Source organism: Brienomyrus brachyistius, unplaced genomic scaffold (assembly GCF_023856365.1).
Source record: "Brienomyrus brachyistius isolate T26 unplaced genomic scaffold, BBRACH_0.4 scaffold27, whole genome shotgun sequence".
Classification (NCBI taxonomy): domain Eukaryota; kingdom Metazoa; phylum Chordata; class Actinopteri; order Osteoglossiformes; family Mormyridae; genus Brienomyrus; species Brienomyrus brachyistius.
In genome coordinates, this window is record NW_026042306.1 from 3,076,427 (window position 1) to 3,087,910 (window position 11,484).

At 47.1% G+C, this 11,484-nt stretch overlaps 1 pseudogene; it reads right to left on the reverse strand.

The window, feature by feature from the left end:
- Positions 1-2,612: 2,612 nt before the first annotated feature.
- Positions 2,613-11,207, reverse strand: LOC125720833 (uncharacterized; annotated as a pseudogene).
- Between the last annotated feature and the right edge of the window lie 277 nt (positions 11,208-11,484).

The window sequence follows — 11,484 nt, forward strand, 5'->3', positions numbered from 1 at the left end:
TTCCTCCTGTTCCCACTGTGTCTCCCTTCCTGGTCTGTCTCTCTGCTTTCCTGACCCTCTGTCAGGTTTTGTCCTTTGTCTTGTCCCTGGCTGTGTTTTGTGCCTCGGTCCTGTTTCCTGTCTCTCGTTGATGGTTCTGTTTTTTTTGCTCCAGGTCCCGGTTCCCGTGTCCCGTCTGTCGCCTCCTCCCTGGCGCTCCCGGTGAAGCGCGCCTTTGGGGGGGGGTTCTGTCATGCCCTGCTCGTCGGCTCCTCCTGTGTGCCATGCCCCCTGCCTACCCACGTGTGTTTCCCGGATTGTACCCAGCTGTGTCCGTTTGCTTTCAATCAGTCTTGTGCATTTAAGTCCTGGTCTCCCCAGTTTTCCTGGTCTGTCATTGATGTTTCCTGATGTCAGTCTGCGTCCAATGTTCTCGGCTCCCCGAAGCCCGAATAAACCCCCGTACTTTGCCCCGAATTCTGCTTGTCTGCCTGTCCTTGCCCGCCTGCACGCACGATCGCCGCTTCGTCAGCCTGCGATCGTGACAACAGCGTTACATGAATTTAAAAAATCCTATTAGGCCTATTACTTTGAATGAGAAAATGAATTTGAATTTATTTAATTACCAATATTTACCATGCAAATGCAATTTAAATACGCGGAAATGTGGCTATTAATAATGCAAATAGTGATCTTCGGGTGAGGGTGGCACTACACGCCCCCAATGCGACATAAAAAGGGGGGGGGGTGTGCCCAGGTGTGAATGGCACAAAACTGAATAAGTTTCAGAGGCATAAAATCTCTGCATAGTTAGAAAAAGATCTGCCAAATAGTTTTTGAGTCATCTTAATGGGATTGAGTGTCATAACTACCTGCCCATGGGATTCACAGGCTACCTCACCAGCCTGAAACTGCTGCCTGACAGACTCCCTTGCCCTTCCCTGCAATGTCTGTCACCACCAGTCCTTTCTATTTCTGCATGATGACGATTGGAAGCCCACGGGATGACCAGTCTTTGATGACACTGGCCGAACTGGGAACGTTGCTCTTCTAGCCCTGCTTCCTGATCCGAGTGTCGGCAGACAGGAGCCCACGGTGCCCCAGGTCAAAGTGTGCGGTCAAGAACAAAGTAAATTGTTTTGTTAGTTAACCCTCTGGAGTCGATGGCATCATCGGCGATGTCGCGTATCTTTTCCGTGTAATTCAATTCATAACTCGCTGAAATCGTATTGTAGAAACATGAAAAAACGCTGGAGGAAAAAGTGGAGGAGTTTAAGTATCTCGGGATCTTGTTCACGAGTGGGGGAACGATGGAGCGGGAGATCGACAGGCGGATCGGTGCGGCGTCAGCAGTCATGCGGGCGCTGCATCAGTCTGTCATGGTGAAGAGAGAGCTGAGCCAAAAGGCGAAGCTCTCGATTTACCAGTCGATCTACGTTCCTACCCTCACCTATGGTCATGAGCTTTGGGTAGTGACCGAAAGAACGAGATCGCGGGTACAAGCGGCCGAAATGAGTTTCCTCCGCAGGGTGGCTGGGCTCTCCATTAGAGATAGGGTGAGGAGCTCAGTCATTCGGGAGGGACTCAGAGTAGAGCCGCTGCTCCTCCGCATCGAGAGGAGCCAGATGAGGTGGCTCGGGCATCTGATCAGGATGCCTCCGGGACGCCTCCCTGGGGAGGTATTCCGGGCATGTCCCACTGGGAGGAGACCCCGGGGAAGACCCAGGACACGCTGGAGAGACTATGTCTCTCGGCTGGCCTGGGAACGCCTCGGGATCCCCCCAGAGGAGCTGGACGAAGTGGCCGGGGAGAGGGAAGTCTGGGTCTCCCTGCTGAGGCTGCTGCCCCCGCGACCCGACCCCGGATTAAGCGGGAGATGATGGATGAATGGATGGATGGATGAAAAAACGCTGTCTAAATCCATAATCCATAGTCTTCTTTTCAAAACGTCAATTGTCAGAAGTATTAAAGTTTTTAAAATTAGGTGATATCGGCAAAAAAGTACACCTTTCTTTGTTTTACCTGCATTGGGGGCATATAGTGCCGCCCTCACCTGAAGCTCGCTATTCGCATTATTAATGGCTGGCCCCCCATCCTGGGTTGTTCCCTGCCTCGTACCCATTGCTTCCGGGATAGGCTCCAGGCCCCCCGCGACCCAGTAGGATAAGCGGTTTGGAAAATGGATGGACAGATGGATGTTTCTCAGTAAAAATGTCATTGGTGGTAAAAACAATACTCATAGAGGACATGCTGCACATGCATCCTCAACTGGGCCTTTAGCCAGCCCTCATATAGCTGTCATTGAAACTAGCCTAATATCTGTGAGTGTGCAGTCCTGTCTGGCACGTCCCAATCCAGGATCTACGGGTGGGTCTGAAGAAGCTGGCCAAATGAGTATTGGACATATATCTGCTGGTTGGATCCCCGAGGCAGTATCTGGTGCAGTGCCACGGGCAGAATGGCTGGTTCCCTCTTGGCACTAAGATAAAAACCTTAAAAAATAATTTTCAGTGGTGAGGGCTTTGGTTGTGCATTGATTTTTAAGTGTGTTGACAAACATAAAGCATGTCTACCTTGAGTCCACTTGTCAGCTTGCTCAGCAGCTTACTGGCCAACACCACATTCTGCTACTGCTACATCTGGTAGTGCTTGTCAGCCATCACAGTGGAATGCTTGAGATAATCAGCCACCAAAGACTTTTTCTGATCCGACATGATCTTGCTGGGTGTCTCAATGATGCATTGGGCAGTCTGGCTGGTCATTGGATCTACTTGTACCTAAAATTCAAAATGAACATGAAATTTATTAATGCATCTCATATAACACTTGATAACATATATCTATAACATATTATATGGTAACTGAATCATGATGATTGTCTTACTTTTGCTGCAGCTGGTTGAGGTCACTAGAGGCATACTGTATATGGACTTTCCTATGGTGGAGATGAAGAATTGCTCATTTCCTCCCAGGTAATCAGTAGTCAGCCAATTCCTCTTGGAGCTCAGGAGCTGTGGATGTACCCAGCTGAAGTAGATGTGAAACCATTGTCAAAACTGCCCCCTTTTTTTGCTATCACTGTATCTGTTTCAAAATCCCCCAAAAAACCATATGTATAATACAAATACAATGGTGTGAAAAAGAATTTAGCACCAAACACTTTTTTCACATTATGCTATATTAGATTAAGAATTTGAAATTAATTACATTTGTTTTCCCCACTGATCTCCAAAGTTTTGAGCACTATCAAAAGAATATTTTTGCTTTTAAAAAGTATTCATACTCTTTGTAATTTCAATCTCAAATTTGACCACATATTACCTCAGCAAGTCACACAATTTGTTGATGCACTCCACTTGTGTCAGCAATTAGTGAGCCACCTGCTTTCAATTAACAAGGGATAAAAGCCTTCTCTGCAAGGTCAAATCATAATATGTTGGCTTTCCACAAAAGAAGTTTCAAAAGGAAGCCTAAAGAGCGTTCTTAGCAAGTCAGGGATATGATTATTGAGAAGCATGTATCTAAGGCAGGTTACAAGCAGATCTCTAAGGCTGCTATTGAAAAGTGCAAAATATGTTAAACTATTCCACTCTGTTTATAACAAGCTAACCACTAAACTGAGTGGTTGCATAAGAAGGGTAATGTTGAAGGAAGGTACTATAAGCTCAAGTCTTTCTGGAGGACATTGCTGAAGGCAGTGTAATGCAGGGCGATGTTCATGGATTACTCATCTCAAAATACAGATGAATCCTGGGTTCGATGTGCCGTTTCTGTGAATGGTGATATCCAGGGATGGGTTTTGGAGAATCTTCATCTTACCCCCCACATGGACTTGATGACCAGTTGTAATCAGAAATCTAACTTTTCTCTGGAAAACCAAACCGTTATATAAAGACATGTTCCACACTTTTAACCCAACTCAGATCTGGTAGTTGATGAATGACCACCAAGGCTTTTATTTTAAATAAAGCAGTACATGAAGGACAAGCCTACTAAATGCGGTTATAAGGTCGTTCTGACTGATTCTAGGACTGGATATGTACGACTGCTGGAATTTAAGTGCTAAGGCTTCTGCATGTGATTTTCTTAAATTTTTGGAAGATGGGGAGCAAGCAAATGCTTATAGTGATACTTCATAGCACCGGCAATCCTGGAGTCGGAGTGCTAAAACATCTCAAACATCACTCTCCGGATTTATATTTGAAACTAAATGATCCCTGAGGCTGTGGATTTTTTTAAATTTTTTTATATTTTTATTTTAAATGGACCAGTTTTGGTCCATATACTTTCCATCCTACCTGCCCATTTCTCATCACTGAAAATGACTATTGTAAGCCTTGCATGAATTGTAAAAACACATTATGTAAACTTACAATTTTCAGTAGAGTTGTTCCAGTAACTTGTCTACTGAGGTTTCAGCAAATCCCCTGGACACAGTGGAGTGGTGCTTAGTATTTCATGCTGCCAAAAAGGAGCAGGGCTTGTATGGTGTTCCATCGTAAGTACAAGTGGGTCACCCTGAAGCAGCTTCTACTCACTGCGCCAGCTTCATAGCACATAGTCATCTATGGGTGATTTATTTATTTATTTATTTTTTTCCCCCCCCACAAGCTCAGGGCCTGCTGACTTCCCTAGACGGCTTCCATCAAAGCTCATGGAGCAACTTGACATACAAGTCATAGGCAGCCCACTCATCCATCTTTGAAATTGTGTAACCAGAGGTTTGAACTACTTGCTCATCTGGCCCAGAACTAAAAACAAATGTATACAACTTATTTTATATTATACAATATGTGGACAAATTTTAGTGACTGATTCAACTTAATTGTTCAGCAAATGACAAGACTTTATTTTGCTCTGATTCATCAGCGATCTGACTGGGCAGCATATGTGCTCGGATCACATTTCTAGACTCATCCTATAGTGTCTCTCAGCAGTGGATGTGCTGTGGGGTAGATAGTCTGCTACCAAGGATTTGTCCACATCTGATGTGCTTGGTGGCAGTTTCAAATGCCCATCTGGTGTGTAATGTTTGGGAGGTTGTACATACAACAAAACAACTGTTAGTCATGTGGGGTGATATTAACGCAACTAATGCAAACAAAAGTGTATTTAAAGTACTCTTACTTCTCATGCATGTGACAGAAGTAATTCAAACAGTTGTAGATGGGTTGCCCGAGGAGGAGATGGATTTTTTTTTTTTTTTTTTTTTCTCCGCCCATTTGTGGTTCATTATGATTTCTAGTAAACATAGCAGGGCGCACCTTTTGTGTAATACATTTTTTTAAATAGTTCACGTAAACTAAACCCATGTATTAAATTCTTCCAGCTTATGATGCATTAAAAGCAGTTGGCCAATAACACAATCTTACAATCTCCCCCAACAGTATAAAGACCACCTCTTGTGTTTTGGCCACCCTGACCCAAGCATGCCCACTGTAGCTTGCATAGGGAGCTGCCCACTGGCCCAATAGCAGAATCCAATGGCGCAGCCGAAGGCTATGAATGCATGTTGGTCCTTCCGAGCGCTCCAGGAAATTACTTACACTTTTTAATATATAAAATATCCTTTTAGACACATCTGACTCCATTTTACTCAAGACCTTATTTCAGTATATTGTCATGTTTACGTTGTTCGGATTACTTTGGGATTCTCCTTTATATTACCAACTCTTTACCCCTGACGGAGGAGTCCGCCAGAATCGCCTCGGCCGATAGGGCAATGCGGGGTCCTGCTCCACAGGGTTTGTCTTGGAGGTATGGAAATTGTCTTAAATGGTGGCAATGTCAGCCTCTAATTCGGGTCCCTCGACCTATGTAATTACCCAAAGGCTCGGTATCAGCCAACACTGAGCTTGTGGGTGCCTCAGAGATTAAGCGCACGTTTACCCAAACTACACATACATCCACCTCAGGGGCACAGCCGGGGGCAACCCATATCATAACTTGTCAACCTCAGTGGCAGTGAAGGCGCACCTTTCATAGCGGTAGTTTGTACATGGCTCACTTTGGGCTCGTCTCAGGGACTCCACTGATGCTACCCGGTATCTACCTTGTGAACATCTCAGGGACTATGCCCGGTGCCTAGGAACATGGTTTGTACGTTCCTCAGTGGGTAGACCAGTACCTTTTTCATCAGCTAGTTTTGACCTCAGGTTACGTCAGCCCGTAACTGAGCTTGTGCGAACTCCAAAGGTGTCATTATGGTATCCACCATAACTCAACCTGGGCAATTGAGTTTGGGCCCCGGACGAAGGGGATTTAACCCAGAGGCTGCAAGATGGTATTTACCACTTTCGTCCTAATCAGGATAGAAATCCTCAGCTGAGAGTGCACAAAGTTCTGCAGGAAGTATCTGACTACAGATGGACTTTCGCTCAGTTCTCTGTGGAAGCTCCGATTTAGAGTGACCCCGCCCCCCCAACCTCTTCTGTGGCCCTTCAGTATCCAAACCAGGTGATGCCATGTCTCTGAAGACTGACAAATTTTGGTCAATGGTTAATTTTAGGGGAATTGCTGACCTTGGTTCTCAGGTCCCCAGCCAATCAGATCATTTCAGGGGGCGGTTGTAATTCTTTTGTTCTACCATGTGAGGCTCTCTCTGATTTTGGTGGGTTTAGCTGAATTTTCTATTTCTCTTAGGGAAAGTTATACTGCCTTAAATCAGAATATGATACTCGCTGTCTCATGCCCATTAAAACCAAACATGAGTGCATTTGTCCCTAACATCCATGTGTGGTGAGTTATCCTGTTTTATAGTGGAAAAGGTGTGTGTGTCTGGAGGCTGACAGCTGTTGTGGATTGACTGTGGGGCTCCGGTCACTCCGGGGGTGAAAGGTCTTGCCTTTCCTGTGTTGCTCCAGTTATTTTTATCCAGTCTCAGGAGCCAGCAGGCCTTTGACTTCCTTAAAAGGGGTAGTCTGAGTGGAGTCTTGTCAGGGTCAGTGGATCCTTATCTTGGGGCTCTGAAATGGACTGCTGCAGGCTTATCAGACTTGGGGCCTGTGGGGCCTATAAGTTTTTTTGTCCTTACAGTTGGCCCCTTTGTCCCAGAGGGGTCACTTCCTAGGTCCCTGAAGTCTCCAACCTCTGTACGCGTTGTACCTGGAGAGGGCTAAGGATGAAGGCGTTTTTGGTAGATGCTTTGAGAATCTGGATGTGATGTTGGAGGTTGCAGAATTGGAGTATGGTGACGATGAAGATAAAGCCGCTGGTGATAACACATATCCGAAACATCCAGTCCCACCATGAGTAGATATACTGTTTTTTTTTTTTTTTTTTTTTTTTTTTTTTCTTTGTTAAATAGGCCTGCGCTTGATGGAGGTGGTAGTCAATCTGTAGAATGACCTGCTGAACTAAATCCATGGTTTCGGTCATTGTTCAAGTGTCTTCATAAAAGGTGTCGCCCCACCATGTTTCCCCATCTAATGGTACTCTTCCCAGAATGTTGATGTGACCCATGGTGAAGTCCTCGGTTACCTCCAGGCAGAAAGTGTGATTTGTAGGGCAGGTAAGGCCTCCATAGGTGAATGAGAATTTCACTGCTAACACACCACTGTGTAGGTGAGACTTAAACTGCTTCTGCGTGTCCATGTAGTGCGTGTATGTTGATGAGTTTTGTCATTATGTGAAAAGGGCTGTTTGAAGTGTGGTGGAGGTGCAAATGATATGTGCAGTCTCGTGGCAACTGGTACGAGTAGTAAATAAGGTCTCTGTTCCTTTCAGAGTCATGCATCCCACACCATGGTCCCACTTGCTTACCTAGTCTTTCACTACAGTTCCCAGGGAGCATATGGTCGAATTTGGGTATACCTGGTCTGGATTACTTAAAGGAAAGGTTACAAAGAATCCTATACAACCAACACATTCAGTACCAGTATGCATCATTAGAGGTTAGTTATTCAGAATATTTCAAAGTTCCTCTTGTATCTCATTTTCAACCATTTATCTAATTCAAGTTTGCCAATCGGGTCATTAAGAAGCATGCCTTGGAGTTTTTCTAAGACGTAGGTGCAATATTTCCTGTCTTGCCGCTGTAAACAAATCTTGCACATATGTGCGGCAAGGCTACATCACACTCGAGGAATTGTCTGATTAAAGAGGACTTCGCTAATTAAGTGTTTGGGCTTCAGATTTTACTGCTTTGAGGTTCTCATTGCTATTCAAGAGATGTTGGAAGCCGGTGGCTACTTGATTAGCCACCCAGGTTGTATACTGGGATTGTCCTGCTATTCTATAACTATGATGGAATTTTTCCTTACACAATGCCCCCCTTAAACCTTGAGCCTCAGTGCAAGAGCAGTGGGAGGTTTACCCAGAGCACAGTACCAGCATCACACTGATCAGTGGTCAACATACAAGGGGTGGATAGGGGAGGTCGTAGCGGTGTGGTTGTCCGTTTCCATAACCTACACCCTACTTTGTGTCATGCACACTTTCCTCTCCACATATCCAAGATCCCTTTTCCGCTGTTCCCTTAGGAATCTGAGAGCCCATAAAGGCCACACCCAGCAGCAGCACCACGACACCTGCAGTGATCACTGCTTTGACACTAGCAGTCCCAGAGAGCAGCCATTTGGCTTTTCTACCTATAAAACCCACAGGACAGCCGATGGGCTGGAAGACTTTTAACTAATATCCTTAATCACCTGTGAACAGATGTTTTTGTTATGTAAACAAGGTGGGGCCATGCTGAGCCACTTCAAGGACACTTGTGTTTCACTTTTGATATCTTAGGGAGAAATTAACACGCATGGGTTTTTTTCCATTAAGATTTATTGATAAAAACGGTACAAAATAAACAAACCAACCATTTGTACAAATATTTACAAATAATAAAGTGAGTGAGTACATTTCAGTAATCACTCACAATCTTGGCACTGCCATGGCTTCTCCCATCTGCATTTACCACATGTGTATCTGTAGCAGTGAACACATCGCACAGTGGCATGATTGTTCACTGGTGTTTGACCTGGCACATGGCTCTTTTTCCAGGGCTAGGTGTGGAGGGTTGTCCATCCATCCATTTTCCTCCGCTTATCCGGGGTCGGGTCGCGGGGGCGGTAGTCTCAGCAGGGAAGCCCAGACTTCCCTCTCCCCGGCCACTTCTAGCTCCTGGGGGGACCCCCAGGCGTTCCCAGGCCAGCCGGGAGACAGTCTCTCCAGCGTGTCCTGGGTCTTCCCCGGGGTCTCCTCCCAGTGGGACATGCCCGGAACACCTCCCCAGGGAGGCATCCCGGAGGCATCCGGATCAGATGCCCGAGCCACCTCATCTGGCTCCTCTCGATGCGGAGGAGCAGCGGCTCTACTCTGAGTCCCTCCCGAATGACTGAACTCCTCACCCTATCTCTAAGGGAGAGTCCAGCCACCCTGCAGAGGAAACTCATTTCGGCCACTTGCACCCGCGATCTCGTTCTTTCGGTCACTACCCATAGCTCATGACCATAGGTGAGGGTAGGAATGTAGATCGACTGGTAAATTGAGAGCTTCGCCTTTTGGCTCGGCTCTCTCTTCCGCCGCACCGATCCGCCTGTCGACCTCCCGCTCCATCGTTCCCCCACTCGAACAAGATCCCGAGATACTTAAACTCCTCCACTTGGGGGAGGACCCCATCTCCAACCCGGAGAGAGCATTCTACCCTTTTCCGGCTGAGAACCATGGTCTGAGTTTTAGAGGTGCTGATTCTCATCCCAACCGCTTCACACTCGGCTGCGAACTGCCCCAGTGAGAGGTCATGGTCCGATGCCTCGCGCACCAGCTCAGGCTCCTTCCCCATCAGAGGTGATATTCCATGTCCCTAGAGCTAGCTTCTGTAGCAGAGGATCGGACCGCCAAGGTCCCTGCCAGATCCCATTGCACCCGACCCCTATGGCCCCTCCCATGGGTTGTGAGCCCATTGGAAGGGGGACCCACTTGCCTCGTTCGGGCTGTGCCCGACCAGGCCCCATGGGTGTGCGCCTGGCCACCAGGCGCTCGCCATCGAGCCCCACCCCCAGGTCTGGCTCCAGGGGGGGGCCCCGGTGACCCGCGTCCGGGCAAGGGAAATCGTGGTTCCAAACTTGTTTTCTTCGTAGGGGTTCTTCTGAGCCGCACTTTGTCTGGTTCCTCACCCAGGACCTGTTTGCCTTGGGTGACCCTACCAGGGGCATAAAGCCCCAGACAACATAGCTCCTGAGATCACGGGAACACGCAAACCTCTCCACCACGATAAGGTGTCGGCTCCAGGAGGGTTGTGTCCGAAGCAATTGTTCATTTCTTGCCTTCTTCGCAGCCATATGAGAGCTAGGGAACTCTCGTGCAAGTTCCACCAGGAAGTCCACCCATCTTTCCTGCTTCCCGGTGCATGCTTGATATAGCACATGTGCATTCAATGCTGCCATGTCAATCATATTATATTATAGAACACGGCAACTGGCCAGCGCCGTGTTCCTCTGCGGACAGTGTGCTCCCGCACCATCTGGTCCATCACATCCACACCACACTTTGTGGTATCATTCTGAACCACGCTGTGCATGCTGCTAAGAACATAGACGGTCTTCTTCCGTTTGGCTGAATATGCCGTCAGTGTGGCAGCAGTGGTTGAAAACGCCTAATAAAAAATAAGAAATTGTTTTCATAGCACTCTTACACACAATGACACACTTGGAGGTGTTGATTCTAAAAACCACAAAAGACCTGCAACATACCTGAGCGGTGAATTCACTGCGATCTGTTTGTCTGGCGGATTGAGGAATTTCCCGGCGAATCTTGTTGACTGTGCCGAGGATGGTGGTTTTCCGGCTAAGCAGTTTTTGCGCAAGTGACAGCGATGTGAAGAAATTGTCTGTGGTAACATTTCTGCCCTTGTCTAGGAATGGTTCCATCAGCCTCATCACTACGTTTTCAGACAGTCTCTCCCCACTGGGACGACTGGGGTCCTTGCCAAGATATGGGAGGACATTGCAAATGCACTTGGATTTTAGGTCGCAAGCCACCCAAAACTTGATCCCAAACTTATCAGGTTTAGTTGCAATATACTGCAGGAAACGGCAGCGAGTCTTTGACGGGAAAAGCTGTTCATCAACGGTGATATGTAGACCAGGGTTGTAGGACGTGATGCAGTTGGTGACAAATGATCCCCACACACTGGAAATTGCAGCGAACTTATCTGTCTTTGCCTGATCACTGCGGGTGGACCTGTCATCAAAGCGTAGGTGTCGCATGATGTCTTGGAAGCGGTTTCGCGGCATAGTTCCAATGATCTGTGGGTTTCCCAGGGTTGCTGACCAGCAGTCACGTAGCGATGGAACCTTGCTAAGCCCCCGCAAGATGACAATTGCAATAGATGCCATTAGTTCAGGGAGGGCCATGAACCAATGAGCATGCTCCGTTTGCTGTGCATGTTGTATAGTCCATTCTTGAATGCTACGAAGCATGTCAAGAGTGATGAAACACAGGAAGCTCTGAAGGTGACTCGAGACTTCTTCTGGCCTTAGCCATTGGCTCTCCATCTGTGGCGTACGCTTC